Source organism: Struthio camelus, chromosome 11, assembly GCF_040807025.1.
Source record: "Struthio camelus isolate bStrCam1 chromosome 11, bStrCam1.hap1, whole genome shotgun sequence".
In the NCBI taxonomy this organism is placed as follows: Eukaryota; Metazoa; Chordata; class Aves; order Struthioniformes; family Struthionidae; genus Struthio; species Struthio camelus.
In genome coordinates this window covers 6,417,297-6,435,388 of record NC_090952.1, presented here as the reverse complement: position 1 = coordinate 6,435,388, position 18,092 = coordinate 6,417,297, and the positions used below count along the sequence as shown (strand labels likewise).

Sequence of the window (18,092 nt, the reverse complement as noted above, 5' to 3'; positions counted from 1 at the left end):
CCTATTGTTCCTGCTAAAACGTTTGAAAGAATTATTTTTTCCTTGCTCCTTTTGTTTGGGGAGTTTATTTATATTTCCTCTTTGACATGGAATTACTACTAGAAAAAAAATAACTGCCATCTTACCGGGCAGCTCACCAATGCCAATATTGAAATTAGGTGTGGAGGGTCACATTTGTAGATACATTGCCATAGTTACAGCCTTTGCAATCTGCGTTTCTGCGCTAATGTATGTTCAGTGTATTCAGCTCAGGATCGGAAACAAAGAGCCGAGCGCTAAGGACGGCCCCGAATTCTCACATGGAGATTGTCAGGGCATGCAGCAACCGGTTTTGCTCAGACGTTTGAAAGAATTATTTCAGCGTATTACTCAGCAGCTCCATTACACTGCCCTGGCGACGTCAAAGGGCATCGAATGCGTACCTGACTGCCCCCTCCAAGTCCTATTTCTATTTCCAGGCAGATATCAAGTGACCTTTTCAGGCAGCTTTAGGGCTGAGATTCCCCCTGTACTTTTCCCCCCAACACACACACATCCTTTTTCTTTACAGCCACTTGAACATCAGAGCCACCTTCATGTGGAAAATACCGTTATCTAGAAATCAGACTGAAGACAAAGATTATTTCTAAGCATCGTGCCCCAAGGATACATCCACCCTGCAGCCTGAAGGAGCATCTGCAGCTCATTAGCGATACGCAGCCCAGCTGCCAGCCGGCCAGCTCGGGAACCACACCTGCAAAACTCCTCTCTTGGGGCTCCTTGATCAGCCCAAACACCCAGCTATCCTTCTGCAGCTCCAGTGCCATCGAGTGAAACGCAATATATCTAGCATTGCTTTGAAAGAGTCTACCACCCGCCACTACCATTAACAAATTAATCATGAGTTTCTGTATGCCATCTTAGAGCTCCCAGGAACCATAGCTTCTGGCAGGTTTCCTTAACAAAAGGACCAAAAGCATCCCCACGCCAAAGAAAACAAATGGGAGGGCAGTGAACCGGGAGGGATGCCTGCTCCCAGCTTTCTCGCGGGTAGACAGCTGAGCTGCCAGGAGCGAGCTAGCTGCACTGTCTCAGTTTATAGCACAGCACTTGAAGGCAAATGGGAATGAAGGACGCGGCCTCTAAAACAGATACAACTGTATGGCTGGGCCACTGATTTGCGGTAAATTCCCCAGGCATCACATTATAAACAACCTCCGCTCATCAAACAGAGCCCTTGGACTAAAAGGGGTGGAATAGCCTGACCAAGCTCGGAGATTAAATTGGAGGCAATCGTAAGACTGAGGCCCAGGGCCTCAGATTTACAAGCTCCATTTCCTTGAACAGCAGACTCTTGCTTTAGAAGTCAATTCCTGCACGGTCTTTGGTGACAATCTACCCAGTTTTTAAGCATCCAGAAGTTTGATGTCCCAGACGCGCACAGGTCAACGGCACACACGCTGGGCATTTGGGCACTACCACATCCAGGCGTGTCAGAAGGGGGGAGGCGGGCGCTCCTGCACAAAACTGTCTTCAGACACGTGAAAAGCCCGATCCTGCGTTTCCTGAGGAGCTGTTGGGTCCCTGTTCTCCGCAACTGCTTCCTTCCACCTGAGGAACACGACGAGCTTTTGAACGTCGAGCGTGACGTCTAACCCGATGATCGCTTCCAAGCCGCGAGGGTAAACGTGTCCTTACACACACGCTAGTTGCCACGTGGCTCTCAGACGCCCTCAGAAGCCATGAGGTCCCTCCTGGACTTGCAGGCATCCTTCTCCTACCTGGCACCCTCGCCAGGAACGAACGCCTTGCATCCAGCGTCATCGCACCCTGGCGGCCGTGCCATTGCAGCTAGCCCCTTTGGCGCACGCAGTGGATGCTCTGCGGCACTTACCCGTGGGTGTTTTCACGGGCGCCCGTTTCCGGCGCTGGCATCGCCGTCGGCACAGGCGCTCCCCCGCGGAGCCCCGGGACCTCACGCGGTTTCCCGCGACCGGCGCAGGGGCCCCCCGCCGGCACGTTACGCAGGTCTGCCGTGCCCTCCCGACGCCGACGGCAAGCCGAGAGAGCAGCTCCGCGGCCTCCCGAGACGCCGGCTGCGCGTCCCCAAGAAACGCGGCTTTCCCCTGCAAAGGGGGGGGAGGGGGGGCCCTGTCAGCTCCCCTTCCTCACACGCCCGTCGCCCCGCTCGCGCCGGCCGCACCTCAGCGCGGAGAAACAACATGGCGTTCGACTGGCGTCAGCGCCGGCGAGCTTTTTCACCTCCGGGCTCGCTGGGGCCCTGCCTCGCACTCCCGGCTGCTCCGACCTTCAGGACGGCACCAGTCCGCCCACAACACAGCCTGCCCCGCGGTCACCCCGGCTCGCGCGCGCCGCGACAGAGCCTGCGGTTTTACGAGCCCTTTCGACCGGCAAAAGACGCAGTTCCGCTCTTTTCTACGCCTCCGGACACTTCTTCCTGCCCCAGCGATCACCTTACCTATCGCAAGGCCGAGAAGCGGAGGTGACGGTGGGTTAACGCGAGGTGGGGAGGGAGCGGGGTGGGGGCGGTTAGCACTTATTTTGTGGCTGCATCGTTTCCCTGGTGCGGTTGGCCGGGCGTCCGCCAAAAAACGCGCCCGGCGGCGCGAGAGAGCGGGCAGAAACCAGGGAGCAGGAGGCACCTCACGGCCCCGGGCCAGCCTCCGGCCTGCCTCAGCCGTCCCGCGCCGTGAGCCCGCGCTTTGAACGCGCCCTATAACTACTGTTACGAACGGCGTCGACCACCCGGGGCAAAAAAACCCCGCCACGCTCTGATTTGCCAGACGCACCGACCAAAATTCCCCGTTTGGTGCAGCGTCTACCCAAGGGTTGGCACCCGTGGCCGGGCTGTAGTCGAGCGGGGCTGGGCAACAGAGAAGGGCCGGGCGTCAGCCTGCGACTGCAGCAACACACCTCCCGCTTGGGAAACCAAACGGTCGAGGTTTCTGCTAGCGCCCGCTCCACCTTCAGAGGGGCGGGCCCAGCCAAGGCGCACTGCCTCGTGTTTTCCTGATGATAAGGTTCAAATCCTGCTCAGCTAGTGCCAGGGTTGGGGAGACTCCCACAGGCTCCCGGCTTGCCCGTGCACGCAAGCAAGGCAGGCTCCAGGCCACCGGCGCTGCCGGGGCGCTCACAGCTCTTTCCCAAAGCTGCCAAGTTTTGTGGCTGCCGCTGAAGTGCTGCTGCTTTTATTCGGCTGGAATTCGCACTCGCTGTTGAGGCAAAATCACCTTGGCTTACGGACCACGTGCTTGAATTTTTGCTACGTGCTGCCGTGACGCTTTTCCTTGCGTTGGTAAAAGGAATTGGCTCTCCCAGACTTACGCGTATCACTCCCTTGCAATAAAAATTCTTCAAGGGGTCAATCCTGCCCGTTCACCCCCCTGGAGAAGCCTCAGAAGAGGAACTGAACACTGAAGCGTGGTCACGTTCAAAAACGCTACAACAACGTGGGCTACAAAACGACAGTGCAGACATCAGGGTAAAGACAGTAATTCTTTTCAGTGGGGTTAGCGGTCCCCGGCGCACCTTCTCACACGGTTGTGATGCATCACTCACATCAGCAGAGTGGACAAAGGGACACTCCGTCCCCTGCAGAGGAGACAAAAGATGCGCTTAAGAATACGGACATGTCCGGGCAGGATCACGGGCAAAACTTGGTTCCCACAGAAGCCTGCAAGGGTCTTCCATTGACTCCACCGGGCCCTGGGCTTTACCCAGCAGCACGTGAACGAGAGCGACGGGCTCCGCCGAAGGCACAAAAGCTCCACACGTGCATGGGCGCTACCAGGACGGCCCCAATTTCACAACCACTCGTAGCAAGAAAATCGAGAAAGTCGACGTCATCAGTGTGGCCAAAGTAATCTCCTTGTCACCCTTTTTGATCGCTGTGTCTTTCAAAGAGCTACTCTCGGCACATGCACAGGTGGAGGCAGCCGGCTGACAGCCCGGCTACAGGAACACCTTACCATACACAGGAACCCAACCAGCGCCCAGCCTGGCCTGGGCCAATTTCAAGGCCCTGAGCAGGCAATGCAAACAGGCGCAGGGAGGTAGCACAGGAAGCGCCCGCAAACCCAATTAAACCCAACCTTTTTGATCCTCTTGTCAAAGGCATACGCCCACATTCAGTTTGTTTTTAGCCCCAAAAGAAGGTGGTGTTGAACTTTCCCCCTATAGCCACACATCCCATCACAGGGAAGTGGGGATCAGACTCCCACCTTCCCACGCTTCAAAGTCAACAGCAAAGAAGGGGCAAAGGAAGAGGTAAATGAATTAAGCATCTAATTTTGGAGCTTTTATTTGTGCCGTGCTTTTAATTTCTTCTCTCCGAGTACGGCATCCCCTTTTCACGCGTAGGCCACTGTTTTGAAATGCAAGCATTAGAAGTTGGGCGAGTCCTTACAGAGGGGAGGTCTGCATGGGCTGGGGAGGTGGTTGGGTCCGCCACCCCTCAGCCTAGGTTATACGCTGAATATGAAGTTCTGGCCCATCACTACAGTAACGTCGCTACACAGCCTCCAGGCCAAATCCAGCCATCATTTATCCCGCTCACAACACGGTCTGCCCATACCCTCATGGCTAGAGATAGCAGTTCAAGCAGCATGAGGCTGAATCCCAGTTTATCAGCAACATCAGATTAACGCCAGTCCCCAAAATGCACTTCCTCATCGGACTCTTTGCTGAAGAGCTTGCCCCAGCTTGCTTCTTCTCTAGAATTTGCCTGTGCATCTTGGGAAACGTTCACAGTCTGCCTACCTCTCTACGAGAGGCCTAACCACAGCTCCCACGTGGCACGTCCTGACCGTCACAGCAGGGACGCTGCACCACCAGTACAAAAATCAGATTTCCCTTTTACGTGCTCAAGCGTCGATTTAGCTGCCTAAATTAAACTTGAGGTACGGATCTCGATATTCATACTTGCAATGTATTTATACTCGTGGGGCAGAGGGCATATAAAGAAATGAGGAACTGAAACACAGAGGGGCTTCTCCAAGATCACCGTTCAGACAGATGTGGTCTCTAAAGACAGCCTTATGCCCAAAGCACCAAATCCTTCCTGCTCTCAGCAGAAGACACACCTCCTTTCGCAAGCGTGTTTGAAGGGAAACGGGTAGTGTTTTTGTGTTTCAGTACGATGTTCCAAGGAAGAGGGAGCAACCCGTGTCTGTGGCCCCCGACTGTGGGGCAGATCCACATTAGAGCTGTCCTGCAGCACCCTCTAGTACCGCTGTTCCTCAAAAGAAACCTCTCCACACTTTCAGCTCTTATTAAATGTGTTTATGCTCTAGCTGTAAATGAAAGAGAAACTTTCCAGCAATCAAAGCAAGGTGCCTGGACTAATTACCACTCGAAAGGTTTAAGCCTGAAACTACATGGATATACTCCCCATACTTATTACAGCCAGCTTAAGTGGCATTGCCCTAGTTCTTGATGGGCACAAAACCCATGGATTTCAATCAGAGGAGCGTTAGGAGTAGCAAACACAGGGCTTGCATATAAGCCTGTATTTCCTCCTTTGCTTTGGACAACAGCAGATGCTTCAGAGGAAGAGGCAAGAACTTCATTAATGAGCAATTACTGAATAACCTTTGTCTGGGAGAAAATTGCTTCCAGTTCTCTCAAACACAGGTTGGCTGATGCCCTGAAATCTATTGACTCATCTTCCTTTTACACAAATATTTCTGTCTAACGCAACTCCTTATCTTAATAAAAGTTTATTAAAACCCTCGGCCTTAACTTATTGTGGCAACAAGCCACATGGGTCAACTGAAGACCAGAGAGGCCAGAAAGCCAATGTCTGCCACTTTGGGGAGTTAACAGTCACTGCTGCAGTGTCCCGGAGCAAGAAAAAACCAACCACCGACAGGTCAAAGGCAAAGAGCCGCCCGCTGCGCTGAACGATCCCTTCTGCAGATCCCTGCTTACAAGCACCAGCTGACCGTACACAGCTCACAGCACCAGACCTGGGCAGAAAGGTCACGCGGGGAGAGCATATCTGAGGAATTCAGCTCTCTTCCTGTTTGCAGAGCAGCCTGCATGCAGAGAGGTTTGCTGGTTTATAGTCCTCTCTACGTTGCCCCTTGCCCTCCTCCTCCCGCAGTGCGCCGAGGCACACTTCACCCCCCAGATCCCCTCTGCACAAAGCAGCAGCACCCGGCATCGCGGGCCTGCCCCGTGCAGCTCGTTCACAAACACAGCCCCTCACCCTAGCGACCGGCCATATTTGTTCATCTTTTTGGCTCCTCTTCCCAGCCCACTCTCAGGCACAGGACTGGCTCCAATTTAGCTTTAGTTCATTCATTTGAAAGGATTGGAGGAAAATTAAAAAAAAAAAAAAAAACCAAGCAGAAGTGTTTTCAAGACCTATCTTCATTCATCTTGGGGTTGAACCAGATGATCTCCAGAGGTCCCTTCCAACCTCAACCATTCTGTGATTCATTTATATTAAAATATTTAAAGCTTGGCTTTTACATTTTCCTCAGCCATACCAGAAACTCAAATACAGCAGCAGCATCTCACTAAGGGAAACAAAATGAAGCTGATAAAGCTTTCTGCCCAAAGCTATAGTTTCACAGGCAGTTAAAGGCAACATAAGCCAGGAAAGCCACTAATAAAAGTGGCCTTACCCTTTGCTCCTCATCTCCAGTGCCTTATTTCTTGTGCCAACACACATCTGTGCAACTACATGGTGAACCAGGCAGAAGATGCGAGCCAAATTAAAACAAATCTATGCAAGAGCCAGCTTAGACAGCCTGTAATGGCCCATCAGACTGCAGCCCCCGATGGAGCACAAATATCACGTGAAACAGCAGCAACGCTAAAAAAAAAAAAAACCCACACACATACATACACACACACACACACAAAACAACAATTTTGGGGTGTTAGTTTCTTCAAGTGAGAAAAGAAATGCCTCAGTTTCCTTCCCTACAGTCTGCAGGGACCATCTGTTTATCACCCTCTGGACACCTCGTGCCTCTTCTTCCTCTCCAGCAGCACAGAAGACAGAAGTCAAAATGATCGAAAGGGACCTGCTGGACCCTGGAAGAAATAGCTCTGACTCCTGTCAAACAGGAGATAAGTACATCTGCCCATGCAAAACACTCCCCAGGCTGTAGAGCTTTGCAGCGCTTGAAATTGCACGCCATTTCCCTAATTCTGCCAGAAAAGCTAAATATGTGGGAAAAGGAAGGTATCTGGCTTTCCGGGGGCACAAGATATAAATGCAGCATTGATCACAGCACCGTCAGCACCGTCAGCACCGTCAGCATCCAGAACACATCCGAAATCGGGCAGCACTTGGAGCCTATTCGGTGTCAGAAGACAAAATCGTCTGGCAACAAGAAATGTTAACCAAAGGCACGAGGCCTCAGCTGGAGAAGAGGACTTTAGGCTCTCTCCCAGCCCCGTTCGAGGTCATGGGGAAGCCTGACATCGCCTCGCTGGGACCTCACTGGAGAAGAGGACTTTAGGCTCTCTCCCAGCCCCGTTCGAGGTCATGGGGAAGCCTGGCATCGCCTCGCTGGGACCTCACTGGAGAAGAGGACTTTAGGCTCTCTCCCAGCCCCGTTCGAGGTCATGGGGAAGCCTGGCATCGCCTCGCTGGGACCTCACTGAACACTACAGACAGTCCAGCGTCCTCCAGAGGATTGACTGACTGCCATTTCGATACATCTCAATGCCACAGCTGCCTTCAAGGCCAAAGTCTTTGGCTCCCCACAACTCTTTCCTTTGGCAACTCAACAGATCATTCATGGGAAACGCTGTCTACAGGAGACCCAATCCTTTTGGCTGTAAAAAGACCCTACGGGGACTATACCGGGATGTTCTTTTATCCTTGCTATTCTTACAAAGTCTAATCTGCTACGTGTCCTCCGTTTTGTGCTGTAGATACCCTTTGCACAGAGTTTTCTCTCTATCTAAATATAGTGCAGCTTATCCACAGACAGCAGGAAATGGTTCCTCCGGGCCGGCCAGGCACTGCACACTGCCTTCGCGGCTGGGAAATCACGGCTCCTTGAGAAAGCAGGAGAACGGTAGGAAGTATAGGATCTTCCACAGGAACCCAAGATACCACACGTCTGGGATCTGGGCAAAACTAACTTACTGCTCATCTTGGATTAAAGCCCACCATAAAAGAAGCTCCTACCTGTCAACCCCGCTTCTGGGGTGACAGAGAAGGGCAGGCAGGCAGGGAAGAAACGCTGCCGGGAGAGAGAGACACACCCATGGCCAGACCAAAACTGGCCAAACCGGCAAGTTTATTCCCTGATCCAGCTAAAAATAGCATGGAAAGATCTGAGATCCTAGGAAAGGAGAAGGAAGCAGGGCGAGAGCAAGGGAAGGTGTTGGAATAAGATGGGAGAGAAAGCGGGTATCAGCTGGTTGCTGCTGGGAGAAGTTTAATGGCTAAATAAGGACTGTAAAAAGTTATCCTGGGAACTGCTAAGCCAAAGCCCTCCCTGCCAGGACAGGAGAGCACCCTGGAGAAACCAGCCGTCCCTCCGACAGGCTCTTATCGCCGTGCTTAAGCCTGGAGGAGCAATAACAGGAAGAAATTGTTTTGGCAGGACTTACACCACGTAAAGTAAACTCCCCAGCCGCTCATTTAAAATCTTATTGGGAAGTGCACGCGCGCGCGGCCGTCCCCACCGCGGAGATATGAGGCTTCCCCCGGGGCTATAGCCCGCGTCCCCAGGCTGCGTGACAGCTGCGTGCCGCTTCGGTGCGCCTGCTTGCCATCACCCGCCAAGCAGACCCTGCAAGCGCCGTCCCCGAGGGCCGCAGAAGGAGGCGGCATGGCTTGCAGTGATGTCCCCTGGCTCTACCACCCTGCTCGCGCTGCTGCCGTCCTTTGCAGCTCCGGCCCGCGGTGCGAAATCACGTCCGCTGCATCACCAGACATCAGGCGGGACCCCAGTGTCATCTTCCAGCACCAAGAGACGTCTCCTTCCAGCGCGGGAAAAGGAGGCCGGGGACCGCAGAAGCGAAGCGGTCAGGCCAAACGCCAACCACTTGGCCAAGCTCACCGTCCGGAGGCACCCTAATTGCGCCGGCTCAGCTAGACATGTTACTTTATATCACTTCGGTTAAACAATTACAGCGCTGAGTGCAGACATCAGTGGCATTGTTTCTACACACAATAGTCACATTTTATGAGCATAATAGAAACAGGGCAGTTTTAAACCGATTAATGGTTCTCTCTAACAAGTCTCTCGGCAGGAGGAAGGCTTCTTGCAGACAGGGTGAACCCGGTTTCGGTGGGACAGTGTCGGGTGCTGCCCCGCGCCAGCCACCTATAGGGGTTTAAGAGCAGCGTCTGGATGGAGACAAGCCCTTGAGTGGCAAATTTTTGACGAGCCAGGCAGAGCTGTAGCCTGTCCCTTCTCTCACAGCTCACGTGCACAAGGATGCAGAGGGCTTGGCTGCCCGTGGGAACTCTCCGGGGCTTTTCCCGGGCAGCAAAACCACCGCTCCTGCACACGGAGTTTGAGAAAACCCTGGGAAACGCTACGCTTGATCCTGCCCTAGCGTGACACCAGCTGAGGAATGTCACGCAGGCGGCTTTCGTGCTTTACGCCCCAGTGCGGTGTTTCCCCTCATTTGGGACGCTGGCCAAAAAGAAACAAAAAACCCAGAGAGAGCGAGCTGAGAGAGCCTGGGAAGGCAACTCAGGGAGCAAGGCACCGTCCCTGCAGCGAGCGGGGACACAACTGGGATTTCAAGGCTTCCAAAGCCTCTCGCTTTTGCCAGTGCACAAGGAAGATGCAGCACCGAGCAAGAGGACGGCAGCTTGCAAGGGTGAAGAACAGCGTTTTGCAACTTGGGCAACACAGCCTGGGAAACGCAGGCTATCGCTGGCAAGCATCTAAGCCGCAAAGATTACTTAAGGAAAAAACAAACTGAACGCAAGCACACGCAGCGCAGATGTTCGCTCCACTGCTCAGATAAGAAACTGAGGCACGGACAGGTTAACAAGCGTCCTCAGTCGCACGGCCAGCCCGCAGCAGACCTGAAAACTCAGCCCGTCGCGTGACTTTCTCACCCAGGCTCTAACTGCCTGCTTATGCCTGTGCACCCCAGGCCACATTTTTTGACATTTCAAAGGCAGGGTTTTGATGGGGTTTTATATCCCTCAAGACACCTGGCTGCGCCGATTTTGGGCGACGATCATCGTTTTCACTCAGCGTGTGCCACGCATCGCCCGTGAGCCACACCAGGTAAAACTGCAAGAAAGCCAAGGTCGTGTTGAGGGACCGTGCCATGGCTCTGGTTTCACTCCAGATTTTCACTAACCCTGAGGATTCCTGTGAAAAACCTGAGTAGCGACTTTGAGCAGAAACCCAGCGACCTAGGCTTTTCACATGAACATACCATGCAAGCACTGACTTGGCATCGAGGTGGGCTTGGACCCCCAGACCCATGACTGGAGCCAGCAAGACATTTTTCTGACATGAGCAAAAGCCGAACCCTGCCCTGGCCCCAAACAATAGGGTCTGTTACAATGGTGCGACCAGAATTTCCTGCGCAGGGGAGCACGCCGGCTCAAGCGAACAAACACCCACGGGAAAGCACTGCCCCGGGAAAGGCAGCTCTGCAGCACGTCCAGGTGACGTCTCTGAGGCTCCTGGAGATACCACTGCCATCACCAGGCCAAACCAGAGGAGCACCACAGCTGAGTCCAGTCCAGAAAGCAGGCAAAACCATCCTAACATATGGAAACAGAAGCCGTTCAGCCTGGAAATGGCTGTGGATAATTAATTAGCATGCCAAGCCTTTGGCAACATCTGGACAAGGCTTTCTCTCACGGATATTTCACTACCCTGCACAGCCCTTGCGAAAACATCGCGCCACAGCGGGCTGTGATTTGGCAGACTTTGATCTCAGCTGTGCTGGCATGAACCGGAATAACATCAGTGCTCTCTCTCGAGCACCCAGAGCAGAAGTCCTCCCAGAGCCGGCCACGGACAAGGCAAGAAAAGACCCACCATTGTTTGCACTGCGTCTGACACAGAGACGAGCAACGGATTTAAAAGTGATCCGGAGCTGCTAGCAAAAACAAGGGATCAGAACTGATGGCAATACCAAACAAAATGCAAAGCAAATTAAAACCTTCCTCGGCAAAACAGGAAGCGAGTATTGGACAGGTCTATTGGGTGCAGCGATTTGAGGAGAGGAGGGGAGAATTAACAGTGAAACAGGAAAGGACTAAAACAGTCTCCTGGGCACAGACGCCGCCAGCATCTTGCGCCAAGCTGAAGAGCTTTTTTGTCTCTCCATCTTGCTGCATCACTTGGGAGCTAAGCTTGATGCTGGGCACATCGCACTTGTGGGCTCTGCTGCGATTCCCACCCAGGCCCAGAGGTCTCTGGCATCTCCAGGAGATGGGATATTGAGGAAGCCTTTGCAAAACATGGTTGTGGACCACCTTCACACAAGCAATGTGGACCAAGCTGCTCCTCGAGGGAGCGAGAAGCCAGCCCACCTGCTGGCTCCAACACAGGGCCGGGGAAGGCAGCGAGTCACTAATTATGCTGCTAATTATGCTTAAGGAGTGATCTTAATTAACATCTTTCCAGCTCTCCTCGTTATATTTTTCAGCAAATACATGTGTCGTTCATTTTTCTAAAATCGTTTTGAAAGAGGAGCAGAAACTATTTCTACTACGTTCTTGGCCCTAATGTTCGCTACTTGCCTAAAACTATTGGTAATAAAATACAGAAAATACAAGTGTCTTCTTTTATGCCCAGGAGCATCTGCCCTTTCACTGCCTGCCAGTCACCTGGGAAGTCCCTCATCACGGACTGGCCACAAAACAGGTGACAGCACTTGAACTTGACTCAGCAACAAGCCCAAGTAATTCTGGATGCTTTGGGACCTCAGCCGAGGTTCCTCTTGGAACTAACCCAATTGGTCACATCCAGTCGCTTACTGCTGGTTCAGCAGGTGTCTTGCAAGCATCTAGAAAGCTCAAATGTTTGCAAAACACATCAGCTGTTTAGAGATCCAGTGTTTGGGGCCGTGGCTCCAGAGTTATGCTGATACACGACGGAAAGACCATTTTTTGAGAAAAACTGTGCACAGGGCAGTTCTCATTCTCAAAAGGAGATGGGCAAGCTATAAGCAAAGGATTTCCACCCTGTTTCTTCCATCAGTTCCCCTAACTTCCCTGTGCCTCTTTCTTCCTGCCCACAAACAAGGGATAGGGGCTATTATATCCCCAGCAACAGCTCCAGTTCCCTCATCCAAGGTTGCTAATGGGTAGTCCCTCATCCCAAAGGGCAGGAGGGATGCAGCCCCCCCAGCAGCACAAGAAGGACTGTGGGGTGCACCACAACCCGCCTTTTAAAAACACTCAGCCGCATCTAGAGGAGATACGTTGCTGCGTTTAAAGACAAAAAGCAAATCCTTGATCCCAAGATTAGAGAGGGCCTCTGCGTTCAGGCTGGGACAGAGGAAATGAGGACAGACAGACACATATACGCAGAGTGTGGTTGCAAAACTTGTGCCAGCTGAGACCTCAGATGCTGGCTGAGACCCCAAATAAGTTGAAATCGATGACGATTTGCATTAACATGATCTGGCTGGGATCAGGGTAAGCAACGAGCAACTCAGCAATCTGTTCAAAAGGAGGAAGATGTAGTCCTGTGGTCGAGGAAGACCATCTACAGATGCAATGAGACCTTCTTTTCAGAGAGGAGAAGCAGAGAAACTATGGATAAGCACACCAGAGCCGCGTGAAACTCCTGAAGTCAACCTACATCAAGGAAGCCCTTTCCTGGAAGATACTTGGAAAACGCTTTTTTAAACGGCTTCATTAAAGCCACTCAGCGATTTTTCATTTTTAACGAACACATCACGGCCTACAGGCTGTAGTGAGACAGGCAGCTGGTGTCACTACACTCAACCCTTCACACAGAGAGCTCCAAAACTCATTTTCTGATGCGAAGGTGAACAACAGTTTTGTTATACTATGAAACCCATTCCCCATGCGGAAGCCTAGGTTTATCACAGAGGGGGTGGTTTCCAAACATGCATCGCTGCCTGTTTAATTATCAAGCTGAGCTGACGTTGTTGACCCCACATGCTACTGAAATTCTTTACAATGTTTGTAAAATGTCCCCTTCTGGCAAATTAAAACTGAGGTTTATGGATCATATACTGGAGAAGAAGAAATCTATAAGAAGTCTATCATTTAACGAAGAATTAATGCTGCATCCAAAACGTTTGCAATGAGCGGAGACAAAAACCTCCTTTCCACAGACAGCCATAAGGGATCAAAGCATTTATTTAAAGGGAAGATACAGAAAGATGCTAACAAATGTGCGTGCATGTATCGATTCCTCAGCCTCCTCCCTTCACCTGCATGCATTTTCTGGACCCTTCTGGGCCAAACAAGTATAACAAATCCCCAAAAGATAAAGCCTCACCAAAACCAACGGTTGGGATGCTTACACACTTGGCAGAAACCTGGCACGTGGAGAAGCCCCAGCAGAAGCAGCACTTCCGTGTCCCAGAGGGGAAGAGCGGCTGTACGGCTGGTGTCCAGGAGCAGTGCTAACTGAGCACCAAGGCAAGGTCAGAGCCTTCGTCCGTCCCGCGCCAAAGTAAAGACAATGAAAATGCAGTTATTCACCATGCACGTGTGTTTTCCAGTGGGAAAGAGCAAGCACAAGGCGCTGCCGGGCTCTCCAAAGCATTGGGGCTTTGGGGGTACACATCCCAACATCCCTCGGGATAACCCATTAAGCAGCACAGAGCGGGACCGGACCAACATACTGTGAGCCAAGCCTCAGGAGATGCCGAGCCACCATCCCACACCAATAGATCTGCTCAAAAACACAGAAACAAAGAGCCCACTAAAAAATGCAATTAAGTTACTTGCAATGTTTTTACTTTCCCTCACCCCTCCTCTTTTTTACCTGTGCTATTTTTATGGTAACTCTTCTTTTTTGAAATGAGACAGAGTAATTTTTATGAAATCACCTAATATTACTGTAAAAATTGGGGAAGATCACAAGACCTGCTGTGAGACCTATCGAAGATGCAAATAAACATCCAGCTGAATACAGGCTGGAATAATTGCTCCAAGTGTAACCAGGTTGCTGTAATTAGCTCAGTGGTTTTCAGCTCCTGGTCCTTAGATCCTTGGGATTTCAGAGACTACTTCCAAGAGGGCTAAGCAAGATAACTATGAGAGCAAGCCAGTTCTCACGCTGAAGTTCATTCCAGGCTCATCTGCAGTTTTCATAGGAGCCTGCAAGTTGGAAAGAATTAAAACCCACAGAATACGATGGTGCAATTAGCACTCAGGAGGCCGAGAGGCAGAGCAGGAGAGGGCAGGAGTCACTAGTGCTCGAGGAACCAGAGAGAAAGAGGTAGCATCTGCAACTGGTACAGGCTGAACCGGAGACAGAGCGAAGGAAATACTGCAACAGGCCAGAACAATCATCCTATTGCACCCATGGTTTTTAGTATCTAGTAGCACAAATTTCAGTTTCCACCCTCATCTTTTCCAGGCAATTTTCCGCAGTGCTTCCAGCTTCTCAGTAATCCATCCAGAGGTTCCCATGGAGCAGACAATGCTTTTCCACTTCCGTTGTTTGCGTGCCTACGTGCACACACTCTTCCCTTGACAGATGCACCTGCTTCTTCCTCTTTACATTAGCAGCCAGACTCTTCCCCTTTGCTCACTAGCTCCTCGACGGGAAAGCACTAAAATCCCATCTGCACAAAAGACGGCCGCCCCCCCCCCGGGGAGCTCACCCAAAGCGAAAGCCAACCAAGCTGCCGGCAGAGCTGCCGGACTTCAGGATAGGTCTTTTGCCGGAGGACGGGGAGGAAACGCCACGATTGCCAAAGCCTACGTCGCCCCAAGAGAAAGCGCTGCCGGGAAATGAGCTCACCGGTAGGTACCTCATCCCAGCGCAGCTAGTGGTAAACGCCGGAGCTGGGCCCGAGGACACGGCTCATCTCCTGCCCCACGTCCACCAGGCTCCACCAAAGCAGGCAGCAGGAGCCTCTGCCCTGGTTACCTCGGGCCAGAGGCGAAACGGGAGCGTGCACGAAACAAGGGTTTGCCCACGCAATTAGTCACTCCTCGCGGCACGGCCTCCCCTGCGTTCCCCAGACCTCGGGCGGCGCAGCGCACGCCTCTCCCCATCCCGGCCAGCCCGCGTGCTCACTTACCCTTGGGTTAACCGCTCCAAACTAAATGAATTAATTTCACCCGTAAATGCTCGCGCATACGGCATTCACACCGCAGTAAGGAAATGAGCTGGGGCAGCAGAAATTTGGCATTCCCAGGCCGTCCCTGGTCTTTTGTTTGATCAGGGAGCAAAATCTGCTCATGTTAGCAGTCCTGCCAACTTCAGCCAGATCCTGCGTACGAGCAGGCCTGAGCAACTGTCTCAGCTCGGGGTCTCCAGCAAAGCTCCTACCCAGAGCGAGACAAATTAACCTACGTCAATAGGGGTCCTCTGGGCACTCTGGCTTTTAATTCCCCCGATCAATCAAGATGCCACGGAGGCAGGGACCAGCATTCCATAAATACTTGATTTAAACAGTTACGGCAAGTTTGGACCAATTCACTTTATCACTCTTCAGGTGTTAATAACCTGTAACCTCCGTGCGACACTCCTCTGCTGGTTAAAAACAGATCGGTGCTGATTCTCTCACAAACCGGACTCAGTCGATTCAGGGAGAAACGGCAAGCTGTCATTACTTGAGGGAAAGTGTTGTTCCTCGTCCTTTAATGAAATCCCAGGGAGGAGCAAAGAGGTTATATCAGCTATTAATTATTGCATTTTGAAATAGCTCGTCTAATAAATGTTAAGGTGTAAAACAAAACCACAGAGGTGGGGATCTGAACATGGCATCGAACAGGAACCCTCCAGCCCGATCCCATAAACATATGAGTAAGTCTTTTGCATAGAGGTTGCCCCATCAGCTTCACCGGGACTACTCAGATCAGAAAGGACTGAACCATCCAAGCCAAAAAACCACTCGTTAAAGCCAAGAGAAATACTCTCCTGGACTTAAACATACTTTGAATCAACCTCGGTGAGTAATGACCTAATTCTTAGGCAGTTTATGCGAGTGAGTATCAGGCATAAGCTGCTGAAATCAGATATACACATAGAGTGAGAAATAAAACCAGATTCTGATCAGAACTTGGCCCAGCCTAGTAACTATCTAGTTTAATTTAAAGTTGTTACTTCCTCAGCAGCTCAAATAAACAAGCAGACAGATTTGCATTAGCTTACCCTGTACAGATTCCTGCAAAACTAATACGGACTTCGCTGCTTTGTATTCACGGCCAATTGCATTTAACTCCAACGACCAGAAAGCGAATATTGGGGCGGGGGGGGGATTCATCCTGCAGTTTTCTGCTTAAGAGCGCTACGTTATAGATTTATCAGCTGCCAGGAATACAAAGAAAAGTGATCCACTCGCGAAAATTTTTCTCCTGACCCTGCAAAAGTCCCAGCTCTGACAGCACCAAGCTCAGGCTGTGCCCACGCCGAGCCAGCCCGCCCCAAACTGCCCCCCCGGCGCCCCAGTCACCCTCTTACCTTAGCACATGGCCTCTGTGCAGCGCGCACGAACAAACTCCCGGGGAGGGGGGAAAAAATTTAAAAAACTCCTCTTATGTCTTGAAGTTGCAAAGTTTAAAGAAAAAAAAAGGGGGGGGGGAAGCGCCTAATGGGGCAGGTTACTCAGAGCACAAAGAAAAAAAAAAGCGGGGGGGGGGGGGAGCGCGGTGCCGCTGCCATGCACAGCGCGCTCTGCCAGGGCTTCAGGGAGCCAGCGCGGCCGCTCCCCGCGGCAACCTGCCTCCCGCCGCCGCGCCGCGCCGCGCAAGGGCCCCCGCCCGCTTGCGCTAGGCGAGCGGCGGCCGCAGCCGCGGCGGCGGCGGCTTGGGCTGCCCCGGGCTCGCTGCTGCCGCCGCCGCCGCCGCCGCCGCCGCGCAGCGCCCGGGGCCGCGGCCGGGGGCAGCGAGCGGCCGCCCGCCGCCGCCGCGCATCCCCCGCAGCCCCGTCCCGTCGGGGCCGCCCGGCGCCTGCCGCTCCGCCGCGAACAGAATTCCTCCCCCCTCTCCCCCTCCCCCCAAAATAAAAATAAAAATAAAAAAGATGGGGAGGAAAAAAGGAAAAATTCCCCCAAAATATATCTGTGAAAAGAAACCAAAACGTCCCAAGCTTGGATGCGAGTCGCAGCCCGGAGCGAAAGTTTCCGCGGCCGGTGCAGCGCGGACACGTCCCCCAGCCGCCGCCGCCGCCGGTAGCAGCGTGTGCGCCGCCGCCCTGCGCGCAGCCCGGCGCTCCGCGGGGCGCGGACGGGAAGGGGGGGGCCGCTCCGCTCCGCGCCGGCCCCCGCAGTGGCAGCGGACCGGGCCTTCAGTCGCAGACCCCCGGGCAAGAGGGAGCCGAGCCGCGGGCAGCAGTGCCGAGAGGGAGCATCTTTTGGGGGCCCGGCTACCCTCGGGGCCGGGGGGGTTATTTCCACCGCATGCGGGGAAACTGAGTCACGGCCACGACACGCTGCCGGGGGCCGGGCCGGCCCCGGGTGGACACCCCGCCACGGCGCTTGGGGCGGCGAAAGGCACCGCAGCGAAGCCTCGAGGGCAGTGCACAAGACTGCGTAAGACGGCGTGCTCCGGGCTGGGCTCACTGCTAATTTCTTCCTAGCCTCTTGGGTCTTCCTCGCCTGGACCAAGGCTGCTTCCTTCCATCCTTTCCTCCCCGCCGCGTGGCTCTCCCCTGCTCCTACTCCGCTCCCGAGCCGATGCTTGCTCCGCGCTGGTGACCCTTTGTGCCGTTCCTGGTCTACTTGGGGCGGGAATGGGTCATTTTGGTTTGCCTACGTGCTTCAAACTGTTCCTTTTTATAACCCACGTAAGCAAGCCCGGCTCAAACAGCAATAAGCCCTAATAGCCCGTTCGCCCAAGCAGGAGCTTGGCTTCCCCTTGCCACCCCCAGGCGAACGCCCCTGGAGGAGAGCAGCTTCTCCAGCAGCGCCGGCCGAACGCACAAGACATTTTATAACCGTAACGCCGAGCTCTCCCGCCGCGCGCGGCCCGAGCCGCG

The 18,092-nt window shown here is 53.1% G+C and overlaps 1 protein-coding gene across 3 annotated transcripts in view; it reads right to left on the bottom strand.

The window, feature by feature from the left end:
- ARHGEF9 (Cdc42 guanine nucleotide exchange factor 9) overlaps positions 1–16,842 on the bottom strand; it is a 221,374-nt gene extending 204,532 nt beyond the window's left edge. For all 3 annotated transcript variants that reach the window (XM_068956872.1, XM_068956873.1, XM_068956874.1), the window contains exon 1: positions 16,578–16,842. The gene's annotated coding sequence lies outside the window, so the exon portion shown is untranslated. The remainder of the gene's footprint in view (positions 1–16,577) is intronic.
- Positions 16,843–18,092: the final 1,250 nt, after the last annotated feature.